The following is a 19,587-nucleotide window of genomic DNA, read 5'->3' on the forward strand; positions in this document are numbered from 1 at the left end:
AAAAATGTAAATATGCAGTGAACCCATAAATGATCTGAGTCCTCTTAGTTCACTCAGCCTTCCCACAGACGTGCATTCCTCTAGCGCTAATCTTTGAATTATATTCAAAGCAATGTTGATCAATATAGAAGTCCTGAACTTAACTACTTGGCTACTGCAGAGTTTACAGAGGTGAATTCTGGGTGAAATTTCTAAATTATGCCTTGTTAACCATTGGAGATATTAAGTATAGGGCAATTTACCCTGTGCTGCCATACATTTCACAAAGCTGCTAAGTTAAACGCATTGCAAAAATAACTGCAGTGGCAATTTTAAAATTTCTAAACATTTAGAATATTTCAAATAGACTAAAAGTCACCTACGGGAAAAAGTAATGTATATTCATATATTCACCACATCACAGATTCACTCTGCCAAATTTGCCTCAAAACTTTTTTTTTTAATGGACTAGGTCTTCACAGATATAGGTAAAGCTTTCTGTGAACTGCTGCTCAATCTCCCACGTCCTCCCCCACCATCCCTTTCCCAGGCACTCCCTCTAATGACTTTTGTGATTATCATTACTGTCCATATTATTCTTTTACAAAATACTCCTCCCTAAACAATATTTGCAATATTTTCCCTGTTACTTTAAACTTTACATAAACTGTATTTACAATATGCTCAACATAGAATAACACCTAATAAATGCTGTTAGTCTTTCCTCTTTTTGCCATGGCACATGCTTTTTTTTTTCTCTTGACACTGCATTTGAGATTTACTGTGTTGAGACATGTAATTATGATTAATTCCCTTTAGCTGTGTCACTGGGCTCTAATCACGCCACTCCTGTCTGAAAGCATCTTTTTCTTTCTTTCCCCCAGCAGCTCCTGGGAGCCAGCCACCAGCTCAGGAATGCCCCTCCCCCAAGACTACTTACTCCCTTTGACCGGCTTATTGGTTTTTTAAAACACTGTGTTGGTATAGAGTGATTTTTTTCTTGTAATTTAAATAGGCCTAGCATTATTGTTTCCATTTAATGGACATGAGGTAATTTAGAGGTTTTAAAGTGATTTTATGTATAGACCATGTAAACTGAATAAATAAATACATGAAAGAACAAGTAAAGACCTTGTAATAAACATTATGTACTGTATTTAATTTTTTAAGGCAAATGAGTCCATAATTAAGTCTGTATATGTTTCCCTGCTCATATACTAGGGGGTTTTTCTAAAATCACAGCTAGTAACAGAACTGCTAGGTTAAAAATGGGTACAATTTTACTTACTAGATACTGCACAATTGTTCTGCAAATTAGGTTTATCAAGCTGTGCAAAAGACAATAGGGTTTAAACATTTCCCTTTCTAAACACCCTTACCAACATTTGGTATTGTAAGAATTTAAAATATTTTACCAATTTCCTAGATCTCGTTATTTCTCATATATTTCACCCATTTCTAGTGAAGTTGAACATCTTATCAATTCTTTATCCATCAGTCCAGTATGGTCTCTTCTAGAAATTGCCTGCTTCGATCCTCGCTTGTCCATTTTCCTATTAGTTACCGTCCTGCTAATTTATAGAAATTCTCTATAAATATGAAATATTGATCCTACATTGTTTACATGTGTTGCAAACATCTACTCCTAGTTTGTGACTTGGCTGTTTATAGTGATTTTTATTGAACAGGATATTTTTATGTGGATCAATATGTCAACTCTTTTATTCAAGGTTTGAATTTTACATTTCATTAAAGAAACTCATTCTTATTTTAAGTTTATAAGAAATCATCTTACATTTTATTTTTTTAATTTTAATATTTTATTTACATAATTAGGTATTTAACCTAAATGCAATTGATTTTTTTATATTTGAATGGTATAGATTTTTTTTTTTCTATATGGATAACATAGTGCTTCCAGGTTATTTATTTACCAGTGCATTTTTTTCTTCAGTGATCTGTAATGCCATCCCTATTATGTATCACATTTACATTCACATGCAGGCAACAGCATTCTTTCCCTGGTTTAAAAAATCTAGATCAAAAAGACAGTAAGTTGTTTTAGTCAGCTCAGGCTGCCACAACAAAATGCCATAGGCCAGGTGTCTTAAACAACAGACATTTATTTCTCACAGTTCTGAAGGCTGGGAAGTCCAAGATCAAAGTGCCAGCAGATTCAGTGTCTGGTGAGAACTGATTCCTGGCTGCAGAGGGCCTCCTTACAGCTTGTGCGTACATAGCCTTTCCTCCAGGTGTGCTTGTGGGGAGGGAGTTGACTCTCCTGTCTCTTCTTCTTACGAGGACACTAATCTTATCATGAGGGCATCACCCTCATGACCTCACCTAAACCTAACTACATCCCAAAGGCCCTCCAACCATCACACTGGGGATTAGGGTTTCAATATATGCATTTGGAGGGGGCATACAACACACTGAGTCCATAACATAGGTGCTCAATAAATGTTCTTTGATGCATCAAAAAGTAATTTAAACTGATTCTCTGCAGCAGCCTATTACTGAAACATCTTTTAAACCATCTTTTCCCTCTATGAATATAGAACTAACCCTAGCTATAGAGGAGCCACATCATTTGGGTATTTAGCTTATTAATATTCTAATTGTACACATCTGGGGAGATAAAGAGAGAAGGAGAGGAACAAGAATTTAAGTAGCCTGAGTGAGTCTGCCTGCCCTTCCATGCACTAAATATAACCAGGAGGGTAGTGAACAGGAAGACACAAATTAACTGTGTCTACAAGGGGTGTCAGTCCCTGGGAACCTCTCTCAGAGTAATCAGCTTGCAGTGTGTGCAGTGTGGTTCTAGTTTAAAGATATGCATTTTTCATATATGTATTTTACTTCATAGAATTGTACACAAATCTATTTACGCTGCACTTTATGTCAAACTTAATGGATTTCTAAAGGCGTTATTTTTACTATACATGGTTTTCGCCCTAAGTGCTGACTAAACCCTAACTGCTGAGTCAGACACTACTCCACTGTAATCAGTGTGTCAATAGAACATCAAAATACTCTTCTTTAAACAAGAGGTCAGAAAAAAAGAAGCTGTTAGTCTTCACTCACAGGTGAACCAAGAGGTGCAGGGATAAAAGTGATTTCTGAGATACAGCCAGCAGGAAATAGAAAACTAGTGAGGATCTGCTGTATAGCAAGGGGAACTCTACTTGGTGCTCTGTGGTGACGTGGATGGGAGGGAAATCCAAAAGGGAGGGGAATATGTGTACACATATGGTGGGTTCACTTCACTGTGCCGCAGGAGCTAGCACAACATTGTAAAGCAACTATACCCCTGATTAAAAAACAAAAATAAAAACAAAAACACCCAGCATGTCTTACTTTGCAAGGTAAACGCAGGTGTACCAGGACCCTGACAACCTGGAAACAGAGCCCCTGTCCACCAGCAACAACTGGGCAACAACAACTTGGCCCTTTCCTCCTGGATGAAGAAATGAGTTTGCTGACACTGTGTTTGTTTCAGGACCCAGAAAGTGCCAAATACTATGAAGTCACAGAAATGAACATGACACGTTATGGTGTAAGCTCTTCTCAAAAGATGGCAGACACATTGAATATAAAAGGGTTTGGCTGAAAGCTAGGCTATTTATCAAGCCCTTTGCCACCTACAGAAGAGAGAGAAAAAAAAAAAAAAGGGTTTGGCTGTACCAAGAAGTGAGTTTCTTAAAGCTACAGAGAGAATGACTTTGCAGGGACAGTGGCTGAGGAGGTGATTCCTTTAGGAACACTGTTGACAAACAAAGCTTTGCTGACAGTGGCTGCACCTGCCAATTCTCTGTGTGGCTAACTCACTTCTGATAACCTTTTGTATCAGCTTGTTATGTCAGGAACTTAATCCAGCCCAGCAGTGGTTTTGGGGTGCTGTGCAGACAACCTATTCTCACCTGAAATGCTTCAATGGTTTTATCTATCCAATGGCAAGTAAAATTAGAATAACTTTCCCAACAATTTATTATACCATAATAATAGTTTACCTGAGGAACTGGGAGCAGAATTCATCCCCCATTCTTTAAAGCATGATTCCTTTCTGAATCAATCACAGGATATTAGCTCTCATAGGTATCTCAGAGATTACCAAGTCCCATAATTTGGATAAGAATCTGAAAAGTAGAGGCACTGAGTAGTCCACAGTCACAATGCTAAGAGGAAGAGCTGGTCTTAAACACAGCTTTCCTAAATCTTTGCGTCCTAAATCTTTGCTCAGCATTTGCATCCACAAAGCCAAATGCCAATAAACTAATCAGGATCCTATCAATGCAGCTATTTTCTTGCTTAAACAATTTACTACTTTAAGAGACAAGAGACCTAAAACTTTGTGCTCCTAAGAGCTTAAATGGAATGACACAAGAAAAAATCTGTATAACTGGGGTTATCTGTAATGTTGTTTTTTAAAAGTTTTTTTAAAGTTAAAAAAAAAAAAAAAGAAAGAAAATGGCCGTAATTATTCTCCACCGACTGGGTTTACCCGGGGTTGGTTATTATTTCAGAGAGTATCAGGTTTTAGAGGGACACTCAGGTCTCAACGACATGGAAGACAGGTGCACAATTTTTTCTGAAGCTCATCAAATTAATAATGACAATAATAATAAGATTAATAATATGATAGCTAGCTTTTATTGAGTTTGTGGGGGTTTTTTTGGTTTTTTTTGTTTTTTTGGCCACACCACACAGCATGCGGGATCTTAGTTCCCAGACCAGGGATTGAACCTGTGCCCCTTGCAGTAGAAGCACAGAGTCCTAACCACTGGACTGCCAGGGAATTCCCTATTGAGTTCTTATTAGTATCTAAGTTCTATCTATCATTTAATCCTCACAATAAACTATATGGTAGATATTATTTACCTATGAGAAAACTGAGGCATAGAGGAATTTTAAACCTTATGGAGGAAGGAATTGAATCTAGGAATGCCTCCTTAAAAATCACAACCTTAATCATTCCTTACTGAGATGATCCTCTTACAAAGATAGGGAGATGGACTTCAGAACTCTTATCGTCTTTTCTGGATTTAGAATTTTAATTCACAAAAGGTGAATCTGCTACCTGGTTTGCTGGTACCCTCAAAGAGTTAATGATCCTTCCAAGGTAGAAATTCCCTGGAAGGGAGTAATTCACAGCCCGGGGAAATGCAGACCAATATGTATAATATGGTAAGCAAATGAGTTCTTTCTATTGCAGTGTCGTGGCTGACACATTACACAGCAACCTCTCTGCATCCTGTGGACAGCAGCATCTATATAGTGTACTCAAAATAAATAAGGCTTTGAGTGTATGGGAAAGATAATCATACATCAATTTACACAGAGACATGAATCGCCTACGTACGTGACAGTGACTGCTCAAGTTCTCAAAGAAAACATTCGTTGTTCTTCTTTCCCGAAGAGCATCTTGCTTATCTACTAACTTCATATTTCCAAATACAGCTGTTTCCCTCTCAGATGTCAGAAATGCCACCACACACACTGGATCCCCTTGAAGGGATCAAGAGAGTCAATTTCTCAAAAGTGCCTCATGAGCACAAGAAGAAGGTCCAAGTAGTGTATGAAGGGGGATGAGACAGTTTCCATTCTCTTGAAAGATGGCTACTCTCAACTGTAATGGACTGTCAGAGAGTTGCTGGTGAAGAGGGACCGACACACTGCTGCGGCAAGGCACACAGGTGCAGAGTTTTGGAGTATCTACAGGAGAGCCTTCCATCCCTCAGAGCCAACAGTATGGCAGTGATTCCAAACATACAGGCAAAGCTCCACCCTCAGCCGTATTACACGTACTTGGCTAAAAATGGAAACTTTCCTACTGTCCAAAAATGGGAACGCTGTTAAACATATATGGTGCATTCAGGAATACTAGGTAGGCACCAAATACCACACTTAAAAAGCGCAAACAGTAAAAGATAACAATAAATATTAGATTCTACTACTTTTATAAGTTTTGTAGTTTTAATTCTCATTCTCTCCTTTTTTTTCTCTCTCTTACTTTCCTTTCCTTTTCTTCCCCATGAATTCAAACAAAAAACTACATTGGAGGGGCTTCCCTGGTGGCACAGTGGTTGAGAATCTGCCTGCCAATGCAGGGGACACGGGTTCGAGCCCTGGTCTGGGAAGATCCCACATGCCACGGAGCAACTAGGCCCGTGAGCCACAACTACTGAGCCTGCGCGTCTGGAGCCTGTGCTCCTTAACAAGAGAGGCCGCGATAGTGAGAGGCCCGCTCACCGCGATGGAGAGTGGTCCCCACTTGCCGCAACTAGAGAAAGCCCTCGTACAGAAACGAAGACCCAACACAGCCAAAAATAAATAAATAAATAAATTTAAAAAATAAAAAAAAAACTACATTGGAGAGAGTCTGGTAGGGAATATACCAAAACGGTGAAAGGAGTTCTCTGTGAACTGGTCATCATTATTTCACTTTAAAGAGGGGAAATGTAAGGATCAAAGCGGTCCAATGTCTTTGACGCCGGTATACAGTACTGGTAAATTTGGGTGATATAATACCATGCTGCTTCACACCTACCCACTGAATTTAACACCCCCCACCTATTCCTCAGTTGTGAAATGATGACCTTTCTGATCTCTTCAAATGCTGGTGTAAAGGGGTCCAGACGCATATGACTGTGAGACTTGCATGTTCTTACCATAAAAAGTTCACCGAGTTAAACGTATTATAATTCCATAAGTCATATTATTAGAATTAAAATTATCAGGTCTTTAATATGTGTATATTATGAGAACAAGTTCTAATTGAAATGAATTATTTTAAATTAATGAGCAGACCTGAAAATCCATCTTCATTCAGTCATTCATTCACTCATTTGCCATATATTTATTGAGCACCTTTGGTGTCCCAGGTCTTGTGCCTGACTCCAGGAATACAAAAATTAATAACATAGGCCCTACTTTCAAGAAGATCAATGTCAAGTGAAACATGACATACACACACACTAAAGTTGCACACACATGCTATGGTAATTATAATGGTAGGGATATTCCCAGGTATGAGTTAGAGAAGCATGAAGAAAAGTAACAGCCTGTGAAGGATTCCTGAAGAAAAGAAGGGAATGCCTTAGTCAAATTATATAGTATTAATAGAGATATCTAGGGGGACACGGATAAGAAAGAACATTCCAAAGAGCTGGAAAACACTGAGTTCAAAGTAAAGAGAGCCAAAGGATGAATTTCTCCAGCTGGAGCAGATGACAGCAAAACTTGTTCACCCGCTATAGTTCAGAGGCCAACCACTACAGGGAATTGACAAGATAATCAAATTAATGCTTATATTCATCTTTACCATGTATTTTCCATAGCTGCTAGAGCTCTCCAATGGTTATATAAAAGATGGCTTTAGTGGGCCAAGCCATGTCCCCCCGCCTCGCCAAGTACAACAAACCAATTTGCGTAAGACATGCTGAAGCCTTGAATTAGGGAAGTGGTGGCAGGGATAGAGAAGGAAGAACAAATTCAGAAATTAATTAGATTAATCTATATGATCAAGGTATGGACCATCCCAATATATACACAACTGCAGGATTTGCATAATATTTCTGGGAGTCAAATAATTTAAAGCTCATCCTAAGTGTCTACGAATACTCAATTAAGGATCCTTCATCTATAATAAGTAAAACTGTGATGAATACCTGTGGAAATTACTTTTCACTTCAAATTATCAAACTACCATTGCTGTTAAACACCTACAATGAAGACTGGCCTACTTCTCAAACTGACTCAGTGAAATTTTATTTTAGGTATGGTTTATTAGGAAATAAAAGTATACTGCTTTTTTTTTATTTAAAAAGATATCATTTTGGAGATAAATCCCTCGACTGTGGCTTTCTTTGCAAATATTTTCTCCCATTCTGTGGGTTGTCTTTTCCTTTTGTTTACGGTTTCCTTTGCTCTACAAAAGCATTTAAGTTTAATTAGGTCCCATTTGTTTATTTTTGTTTTTATTTTCACTACTCTAGGAGGTGGATCTAGAAAGATATTGCTGCGATTTATGCCAAAGCGTTTCTGCTTATGTTTTCCTCTGAGAGTTTTATAGTATCAGGCCTCACATTTAGGTCTTTAATCCATTTTGAGTTTATTTTTGTGTATGGTGTTAGGGTGTGTTCTAATTTTATTCTTTTACATGTAGCTGTCCAGTTTTCCCAGCACCACTTATTGAAGAGAGGTCTTTTCTCCCTTGCATATCCTTGCCTCCTTTGTCATAGATGAGGTGACCATAGGTGCATGGGTTTAGGTCTGGACTTTCCATCCTGTTCCATTGATCTATATTTCTGTTTGTGTTCCAGTATCACCCCACAGCAGTCAGAATGGCCATCATCAAAAAGCCTACAAACAATAAATGCTGGAGAGGCTATGGAGAAAAGGGAACCCTCTTACACTGTTGGTGGCAATGTAAATTAGTACAGCCACTATGGAGAACAATATGGAGGTTTCCGAAAAAACTAAAAACAGAACTACCATATGATCCAGCAATCCCATTCCTGGGCATATATCAAGAGAGAACCATAATTCAAAAAGATACATGCACCCCCAATGTCCATTGCAGCACTATTTACAATAGCCAAGACACTGAAGCAACCTAAAAGTCCATCAACAGAGGAATGGATAAAGAAGATGTGGTACACATATACAATGGAATATTACTCAGCCATAAAGAAGAACAAAATAATGCTATTTGCTGCAACATGGACGGACTTAGAATTTATCATCATAAGTGAAATAAGTCAGACAGAGAAAGACAAATATCATACCATATCACTTATATGTGGAATCTAAAAAAAAGATACAAATGAACTTATTTAAAAAACAGAGACAGACTCACAGACTTCGAAAACAAACTTATGGTTACCAAAGGGGAAATGTGGGGTGGTAGGGACAGGTAAGATGAGAGTTTGGGATTAACATATACATACTACTATGTATAAAACAGATGATCAACAAGGACCTAGTTTATAGCACAGAACTCTAGTCAATATTCTGTAATAACCTATATGGGAAAAGAATCTGAAAAGGAATGGATATATGTATATGTATAACTGAATCACTTGGCTGTACACCTGAAACTAACACAACTTTGTAAATTAACTATACTCCAACATAAAATAAAAATTAAATTAAAAAAGACATCATTGATTATGTCATCCTCACAAGATACAATATATAGTGGCTTGTCATTCCTAATATACAAAACAAAACACGTAACTGATAAATGAAAAACCTAAATGAATTTGAACTAGGCCATCTATTCAGTGGTAGATCTTTAATACCTAGTTAATTGAGGACTTGCTATATAACACTTGTGTATCTGATTCAGTAGAGACATTTTAAATTCTGAATCATGTGTATATTTCAACTCTATGAAACACATTTGTTTTTCATATCACATAAAATATATCTATACATTTTATTACAACAAATTTTGAAAGTGGCTTCAAAGTCAAATTGACCAAATCTTGTATTCATAAATAATGAGGCCATATAATTCAAAGAAAGAAAAAATAATGATATGGGTGAAGATTTATAGAAAAGAGAACTCTCACAAACTATTGGTGGGAATGTGAATTGGTGTAGCCACTATGGAAAACAGTATGCAGGTTTCCCAAAAAATTAAAAATAGAACTACCATATTTCTGGGTATTTATATGAAGAAATGAAATCACTACCTTGAAAATGCACCCCCATGTTCACTGTAGCATTATTTACAGTAGCCAAGACATGGGAACAACCCAAGTGTCCATCGATGAATGAATGGATAAAGAAAATTTGATATGCATATACAACAGAATATTATCCAGTCATAAAAAAATAGCAAATACTGCCATTTGCCACAACATGGATGGAACGTGAGGGCATTATGCTAAGTGAAACAAGTCAGACAGAGACAAATACTGTATGATTTCACTTACATGTGGAATTCAAAAAAAAAAAAAAAAGTTGAACTCATATACACAGAGAACAGATTGATAGTTGCCAGATATCATAATGGGGAGGGGGCAATGGGTGAAGGGGGTCTAAAGGTACAAAATTCCAATTATTAAGATTGAGTTTGGGGATGTAAAGGACAGTATGGTAACTACTGCTAACGATACTATATTGTATATTAGAAAGTTGCTCAGAGAGTAGATCTTAAAAGCTCTCATCAGAAGAAAAATACTTTGTAACAATGTGTGGTGACGGATGTTAACTAAACTTAGTGGTAATCATTTTGCAATATATACATATATCAAATCATTATGTTACACACCTAAAAATAATACAATGTTATATGTCATTTAAATCTCCCTTAAAAATAAAATCAGACAAACCCCAATTGAGGGATATCCTGTAGAATGCCTGACCAATATTCCTCAAATTGTCAAGGTCATCAAAGACAAGGAAAGTCTGAGAACCCTGTCACAGCCAAGAGGAGCCTAAGGGGTCATGAAAACTAAATGTAATGTGGTGTCCTGGGTGGAATCCTGGGACAGAAAAAGGACATGAGGCAAAAAATAAAGAAATATGGATTAAGTATGCACTTTAGATAATATTAATGTCTCAGTGTTGGTTCATTTATTGTGACAAATGTGTTATACTAACGAGATGTTAATAATAAGGCAAACTGGGTATGGAGTATATAGGAACTACTCATAGTACCTTTGTAACATTTCTGTAAGCCTAAAATTATTCTAAATTTTTTTAAATTTTATTTTTAAAAATGCACATGCCTTTTGACTCAGAAATTCCACCTCTAGGAATTTTATTTTAAGGAAAAATTGGAAATTGGCACAAAGATGTTAAACACAGATAAATTCATTTTTGCAGAATTATGGAAAGAGGGGTCAGACGACTAGGTAAAAAGCCAGAAACCTGCAACAGGAGTTAGAAAACTAAATCATGGTACATCTATGGGATGGAATACCTTGCAGCTTTTTAAATTGTGGAAGAATATTTTTAATGACATGCAAAGTCCCTGATGTCGGATTACATTTCTGCATGACTATTATACTTTGAAGAAAAGGTTACTCTAAAAAAATTAATAATATGGCTGGCCATTCTCACTTAGTGTGTGGTTTTATCGTTTAGATGTGTGGTTCAGATTTTCAGAATATGGAATGCTAGTAAAAACTAACAGTCAAAGAATTAAACTGTAGAATATGATAACTTCAATTTTTTATTATTTGGCCTTTGTCTACACTCCCCTCAGCTCCATACACATCTCTAAACTATGGCTAAGGAAGTGAGAATTAATATAATTAACAAAGGAGGCCAACATTATGAGCATCATGAAGGAAGAAAATAAAAGAGAAAAACTGATAATTAAAAAATTGTCTAAATATTTCTTGAATAAACCAAAGTTTACTCAATGAAACTTTAAATTTAATCACATAAAAAAAACAGAAAGAACCTAAAAATCTACTCTTTCAAAAACATTAATTACTCAATAAATATAATTATAGCAAAGGATATTCTGTTTCTTGACTTTAGTTAGGGTCCATGTATGGGTTCACTTTGAGATGATTTATTGAGCTATAGGCGCTTTTCTTCATGTTAACTTCATATGTTTTATGTTAACTTCAACGAAAACATTTAAAGTCTAAGTATTGAGAAGTAAATATGGTTGCAAATGCTTTGTATGGTGTGGATCCCACGTGAAGAAGAAAACTTTGAAGGAATTCATATCTAGCTAAGACAAAAAGAACTGAAATTCAAAGACTGAACCCTTAAAGTACAATAACGAAAGAAAAACTTGTCTGAATGGGTATATGACAAATAACATCTATTTAGAGAACTTAACAGAAATGACTTTACTGTAATTAATGCAACTGCCAGTCCTTTCCAAGATAACACTCTCTGATGGTGGAAATGTCCAAATCTCCATTGTCCAATGCAGTAGCCACTAGCCACATGTAGCTGTTGAGCACCTGAAGTGTGGCTGGTGTGACTAAGAAACTGAGTTTTCAAATCAATTTAAGTTAATTGAATTTTAATAGTCATATTTTGCTAGTGGCTACAGCACAGCTAAGAGTAAGCAATGTGAAACCAACTATTTAGCTTTAATTTTCAAGTTAATAAAATTGTATGTACTGGAAAAAATAAAATGAAACCCCACTCTTCGGTCTCTATGTCCCCTAGTCTGAAGTGCCTCGTTACTGCTGATAAGACCTGCACGGCTCACCATTTACTCCCTAAGAGAAGAAAACTGACACTGCTTATAAGTTCAAAATGACACAAAAAGCCAGTGAGCTTTATTTTCTAATGGAACAACTGTTTTCTAGTTAAATGGGTTTCTCAAAAGGTCTAATGATTTGCTGTCATGAAAATATATGTTTTGTCACCATCTTTCTCTCTCTCTTCTTTTTTTTTAAGTCAATAATAGGCTACAACTACTAGAAAATTATTTACTTTTTCTTGAAAATATTGAGACAATAATCACAGTGTCCCTGTTTATGGCTCTATGAAGCTAGAAATTTGGTTATAAATGTCCAGCTTTCCAATCATGCACTGTATCATTTTCACTCTAGAATGGACCATTTCTCTACAACCTTGGAAACTTACATAAGCTACTTCCTCTCCCTATATTTCTCCTACATTTGGACAATTTCAAGTTGGCCTTCAGAATGCAGAGTTCAAGTTCTCCAAATGCCTTCCACGTATTCACCATTTGATTTTGTCTCTCCACTATGACGTGCTCTACGTTATGTAGTAGTACTGAATATTATGAAAAGGGATTGTGATGCCTATTTAATTTTCTGTCTTCACAAACTATAAGCATGTGAGGTCAGGGGTTGTATCTTATTTGCTGTACACATATATAGTTTATTAATATTTGCTGGGTAAAATGAATGAAATAAATCAAATATTACTAAATTAACTAATCACTAGAGGGGTGAAAAACAAAGGACATGTGTTAATTGTATTTAAATTCATTTGATTACACACATGAGCAACAACACACTCTTCCCTAGTGCCCATGGCATATGAAACAAGAGAGGGTAATAGGCTGCAAGCCTAAGGAAAAAATGTAGGAGCTGAAAATGAGAGATTTAACAAAAGAGAAACATTTTGTATGTTTGCATATATAAATGCCTTCAGATACAACAGGGATCTGCCAATTTTTTTTTCCTTAAATGGCCAGACAGTAAATAGTAAATATTTTACGCTTTGCATGGCATAGGTCGCCATCACAGATTCTTTTTTGGGGGGTAACAACCTTGTAAAAATGTAAAAACAATTCTTAGCCTACAGGTTATAGAAAAATAAACTGCAGCCTTCATTTGGCTGACAGATCATAGTTTGACTACTCCTGACACAGAGGATTAGCACTACTAATGTGAACACTTAAATGATTTGTTATCCTTTGCCTCAAAGAAGAAAATTGGCACATATGGATGATAGATGTTACGTTAGTATGAATCTGAGTCTTCACATCCCATGTTTAAAAAGGAAAGACAAAGAAAGAAAAATAGTCATGGTAATTTAATCAGAACAATGTTGACCCAGTTACAGATGTGTTTGCAGATGGCAATCTGTACAAATGGTCTGATTAATAAGGCCTGACATTTGATAACACCAGGAACCCACATTCCACAGGATGTTGAAAATATCTAAAAATGCAAGTTGCAGAAAAGGGCTCCTCCCCATAGGCTCATGGAGCTTCACTGAACTAGACGAATCCTTCTTTGGAAAGTCTTATCACCATTGCTGGTTATGAAAGATATTGTATCCCATATCTACATTTTGTTTTTCTTTTGATTTTACTTAATCAGAGAAGCAAATATTTTAAAAGGGAGGCAATGTACCTTTTCTTTGTTCTGCCTCTAGAATTAATGTATTATTTTCCAAATGATGCCAATTATTAGATTTAAAAAAGTGAACACAGTGTTATACTTAATGAGTAAAAAGAGAATTCTCTCTCTTCTTATAACTGAGCAGGACCTTATGGGGCCTTCCCAGGACAAACGTCTCCACCACCCCCACCCCGGCCACATGTCCTCCGCCTGCCTCTTGTTTGTAGAAAATCTTTATTCCCCCAGGCCGCCACTGAGTCACAAAAGGCTGGCTCAAGAACTAACGACTGAAAGAATGTGAACACGAAGTAACAAAAAATAGTAGTCGGACCAGAAATGGTAACAATTTACAGTCACAGAATCTTTAGTTCCTCCCTGAAGGACATAGATAACAGCATCTGACACACACTCCTGAGTTGTTTTGCATATACTAAAACTCCCACTAGACAGAAGAAGCTAACTGCATGATGACTATAAGCACTGTAGGCCCCAGACCAGCTGGGGCCTGAGGACTGATGATGTTAATCCCTTGACACCATCCTGTTAACTCACCATCAACCAATCAGAGAATTATGCAGAAGCTTACCAGGCACCCTGCAACTATCTCCCTCATCTTGCCTTTAAAAACCCTTCCCTGAAATCCACGGGAGAGTTCAGGTCCTTACTTGGCCTTGCAATAAAGGCTGCACTTTCCTTCACCAGAGCTTGGCTTTACTGTGTGTGGGCAAGTGGACCCAAAGGTCTAGTTTGGTAACACTCTTTCTGGCTTACTGAGTGAATTCTCCATTTACATCTTCTTTGTAGCTGCGTCTTACAGGCTTAAGAGCAACAACTCACTACAAAGCACTTAAACAGAATGTACCTATTATCTCAATACCTTCAGACCTGGTTAGTACTCACATATTCAAGTACAGAACAGACAGTCTCCTAGAGAACTTTAGTTTTTCAAGAAACACTGTAAAATGGTTCTAAAATAACCCCTTAATTTTGAGGGAGAGAAATGTCTAGGAAAAAAAAATAGTGTTACCCACAGAATAAAAAAACAAACTGGCTAAACAGAAATCAATCTTTTTTTTTTCCTTTTAGATTGCAAAAATTGCTAAAGTGGTTAAGGTAGCACACGATTTTTCTTTGTGAAGAATTTTGTCCAGTCTGACAAGTAAATAAATGTGTAACTCTCTCTCTCCTTTTATTGCTGCTGAAACAAGAAATGGAAAATAACTGCAGCACAGTTATGACATATTAGTTTCTTTCTCTACATGAAACACACAATGACAACACTTTATAGATGAACCGTACCTTTGATTGAACACAGAATGGTGGACTAGCTTCAGTTTTGTGGAAATGGATAATCTGTCACAGTTTCTGCCCCTGGAAAAAATGACAACCCAAAGGAAAACTACTGGAAAGCCTTTTTTTCTAATAGTGATAAAATATGAAACTGGTATTTTTGGTGCACATAAAATATTTTCAAATATGTTTTTTAAATTCCTAAGGAATGCTATCATCATCAAAGAATGCTTGAAGAATTTCATGTTTCAACACATACCACTTCTCATACTTCAAACCATATTATTTACCAAAACATCATTTTGAGATTGCTTCATGGTTATCATACTCTTGTCTGATCATCGATTCCTTATTATTACTTACTATTACCATTACTATTACTTTTGAAATAAATATGTTTTATTAATGAAAATCTGCTTTATATATGGTATATATGTAAACTTAATTTTCCTCTCATACCTTGTAACCTGTAATATGCCAGATCAGTTAAAAGAGCATTTAAATGTTAACTGCTCCTATCACAGGCGTATAAAGTAGAAGAGGTAAATTTTCCCCAACCTCAGAAGAAAACCATGATCAACTGATGTCCTTTTATGGAATTATAGCAACAAATTCCAGCCAAAAAATTTTAGATCGGTTATTTAAAATATATTTTTCAAAAAAATACAGAAAAAAGAATTTGTTTCACAGCATTGCTAAACAGTTTCATAAATCCAAATTTGAAAATAATGCCAAAAATCATACTGATTCTTTCTTCTTTAAATAATAGTGAAGTTCCACTGAAACTGTTTTTTAAAGATTAAAAAAAAATACTTTTAAAAATGCATGATTTTACTTTCAATACCAGTTTAACTAGTCAAGAAATTTCGGTGAATTTTGGTATGAGAGTCTTTCTACTTCCCCTGCTCCAAAAAATTAGTAAAATAACAGGTTACAAGATCTGAAAAGTCTGGGTTTAATAAGCCAAGGTTTCTAGATTTAATTTACTCTGAAAAATAACTGTGCCTACAATACATTGGGTTTTTCCAAAAACTTCTGGCGTTGCCATTTGGGAAATTATTAGAGGAATATAATTTTTCTCAATCCAGTTGAAATTTAAAGACTAGGTATATATAATTTTGATAATTATTCTTTGCTTTTTCTTGGTCTCTATCTCATATGCTAACACAAGCTGATTAAAAGTATACCAATCTTAAAGGAAAATTTGATATTCTACAATTTCTTCAATACTCTTTGTATACAACTCGTTGTCAAATTTTCTCTTTGCTAAAATTAACCCTGGGCCACTTCATTGCCATGAAGATTAAAATTACTTTTAAATATATTCATTAGGTATTTTCTATATTTAGGATACATAGTCAAAATCATTATTTTTCATATTTATAAGTCATCCTTAAGTATATATTGGGTCTAGTTATAAATCTAAATGATTAATCTCCAAAATATACAAACAGCTCATGGAGATCAATATCCAAAAACAAACAACCCAATTAAAAAATGGGTGGAAAACCTAAATAGACATTTCACGAAAGAAGACATACAAATGGCCAAGAGGCACATGAAAAGATGCTCAATATCACTAATTATTAGAGAAATGCAAATCAAAACCACAATGAGATATCACCTCACACCGGTCAGAATGGCCATCATCAAAATATCTAGAAACAATAAATGCTGGAAAGGGTGTGGTGCAAAGGGAACCCTCCTACACTGTTGGTGGGGATGTAAATTGTTACAACCACTATGGAGTTTCCTTAAAAACCTAAAAATAGAACTACCATATGACCCAGCAATCCCACTATTGGGCATATACCCTGAGAAAACCATAATTCAAAAAGAGTCATGTACCACAATGTTCATTGCAGCACTATTTACAATAGCCAGGACATGGAAGCAACCTAAATGCCCATCAACAGACGAATGGATAAAGAAGAGGTGGTACATATATACAATGGAATATTACTCAGCCATAAAAAGGAACGTAATTGGGTCATTTGTTGAGACGTGGACGATCTAGAGACTGTCATACAGAGTGAAGTAAGTCAGAAAGAGAAAAACAAATATCGTATATTAACGCATATATGTGGAACCTAGAAAAATGGTACAGATGAACCAGTTTGCAGGGGAGAAATTGAGACACAGATGTAGAGAACCAACTTATGGACACCAAGGGGGGAAAGTGGCAGGGCAGTGGTGGTGGTGTGATGAATTGGGCGATTGGGATTGACATGTATACACTGATGGAAAAATAAATAAATAAAATAAAAATCTAACCACTTATGCTTTAAATAATGCCAAGGGAAAAAAATTGCTTAAAAATATTCATTTAGAGCAGCAGTAATTGACCTATGGCCATTTGCTGGGTACCAGGGAAGCTGATATTTAGCCTTTCCAAGAATGTAATAGATAACTAATATCACAAACCAGACATCTATTCTATTCTGACAGTAGCACCAAGGATTTTACTCTGCAGAAATCTTGGACCAGCTTCCCTCCAAGTTTTCAGTCTCAAAATTTTAGGCTGGATAAGCTACCTCTCTCCCAGAGAAGTCACTGGCTCTGAGACCGCCACAGAAACAAAGCATACTTTTCTCTACTCGTCTATTTGCCATCCAGACTGTCCTGAAACTTGAGATCATTGCTGGGAACAAGTGAGAAAAGGGTGAAAAAACTTCTTATTCCTCCCTCTTCAGAAATCCATCAAACATAAAATCTTTGTTATACTGCTTTAGTAAACTTATGTCACCCCTATCTGTGGAATAGGTTAAAAATAAATATGGTAGAGATTACTGAAATAAAATCATAAATTAAACATCAATCTTTAATCTTCAATTATGAGAAAGTTTCCATAAAATACTCATTATGAGCTTGAGACTCTCTGGACACTCCAAGAAATGAGTTAATTTTTCCTTATGGGAAGTAAAGCGGATTGACCAAACATGACTTTTTCCTTTTAAGGAAGAAGCACATGATTTGATATGTGTGTACCTTTCCAGAAGGTAGATCTTATGTACTGTCTCAAAGGAAAAGAACATGTACATTTTGAAGAATTCCTTTGAAAAACATCTCTTTGATTAGAAGTGATGTTTGCTTCTTTTAAAAATATTTCTTATACAGAATAAAGAGAAATCTACCTCTTAGGGTACCAAATGTGGTAAGAGAGTTGTGATTCTCTATCACCATGGGTCCTTGAGAAATGTTAGGGATAGGGTCAATCACTTTCCTTTTGACCTTGGAATTGTACGCTACAAGCCATACAAAGACTCCCCAGTAAGGCAAAGACACCTCTATGAGATCTACCCTCAACCATCAACAATGTAGGTTCTGGAGGTAAAATGGTTAATACTACAAGGGATCTCTCCTTCAAGAAGAGAGCTTATAGAAGTATGAAAACATCCATTTATTGCTTGTTGCTTTATTTGAAGGAACTATAAGGTCAATTCAAAATGTAGTCTAACATAAGGAGGAGGGAGGCAGCCCCAAGTTTCCAGAAACCAAATACTTTCTCTTTCACAAATGAGGAAACGTAAATGAGAGGCCTCACCAGGATAGCTCCCACGTTCCCCCGAGTCTAGTGTATCATCTCTCAATGACACATGAAATATTTTGCCTTAGAACTGTTAAAAATATACCAAAAATGTCAACCCAGTATGGAAAAAAGTAAGTTCAACTAAGATTTTTAAAGTACGCATTTTACAGATGGTAACCTAAGGAAGATGCATAGTTTTCCACACAATACGTCTTTCTTTTCCACACATGACTGCTAAACAAACAACTGAACCTGAGACTGATATAACAGAAACAAAGACTCAAGTCCCAGGAAGACTACAGTCACCCTCTACTGCATGCAAGTAAAAACACATCTACAATAAAATGTGAATTCTAGAAGTAAGTTTGTTACAAACAGAACTGTCCATTCTTACCCCAGCCCCAAGACCTTCCCCCTCACCACAAGTCTTTCCTATTTCAGGTCAGGACAACAGTGTCCACCCAGCTACTGAAATCCCCAAACTAGAAAGCATCTAATTATTCTTCTTCAATAACCATCTACCCCAACTCAAAGAATAAGTTTTGTGTAACATTTGAGTTTTTATGATCATAACGTCAGAACAAAATTGGTGATCATCAACCCATCTCACAGTCTACCTATATATGTCATTCTCATAGATGCCATAAACATATTAGCTATATCAATAAATAAATCTATGCTTCTTCCTTTGTGAAGTTTTCAATTTGTCAACCAAAACTCTGTTTTCATCTATAATTCCTCTAAAATAGTCACATTCAAAAAATGATTTATAAGAAATTAAAACATTTGTTAAAGTTTGCCAGGCTTGGCAAAATATTTTTTAAAAGGTATTACAAAATAAACGTTAGATGAATTTATTTTTTGTAAATTAATTGTGTCATTTAATCTTCATGATTTATATCTTCAATGTTAATAATAACTTATACAAATGATACCCTAAAATCAATTAATGTTATATGAGTAGAAAAAGTGCTTGCACAGATACAG

General features: G+C 35.9%; 1 protein-coding gene across 1 annotated transcript in view; it reads right to left on the reverse strand.

Annotated features, from left to right (window-relative positions):
* The window catches only part of GRM7 (glutamate metabotropic receptor 7), a 1,142,612-nt gene that overhangs the window by 1,032,180 nt on the left and 90,845 nt on the right, over positions 1 to 19,587 (reverse strand). The window lies entirely within an intron of this gene.

This window comes from Balaenoptera borealis (genome assembly GCF_965194805.1).
Source record: "Balaenoptera borealis genome assembly, chromosome: 12".
Taxonomy (NCBI): domain Eukaryota; kingdom Metazoa; phylum Chordata; class Mammalia; order Artiodactyla; family Balaenopteridae; genus Balaenoptera; species Balaenoptera borealis.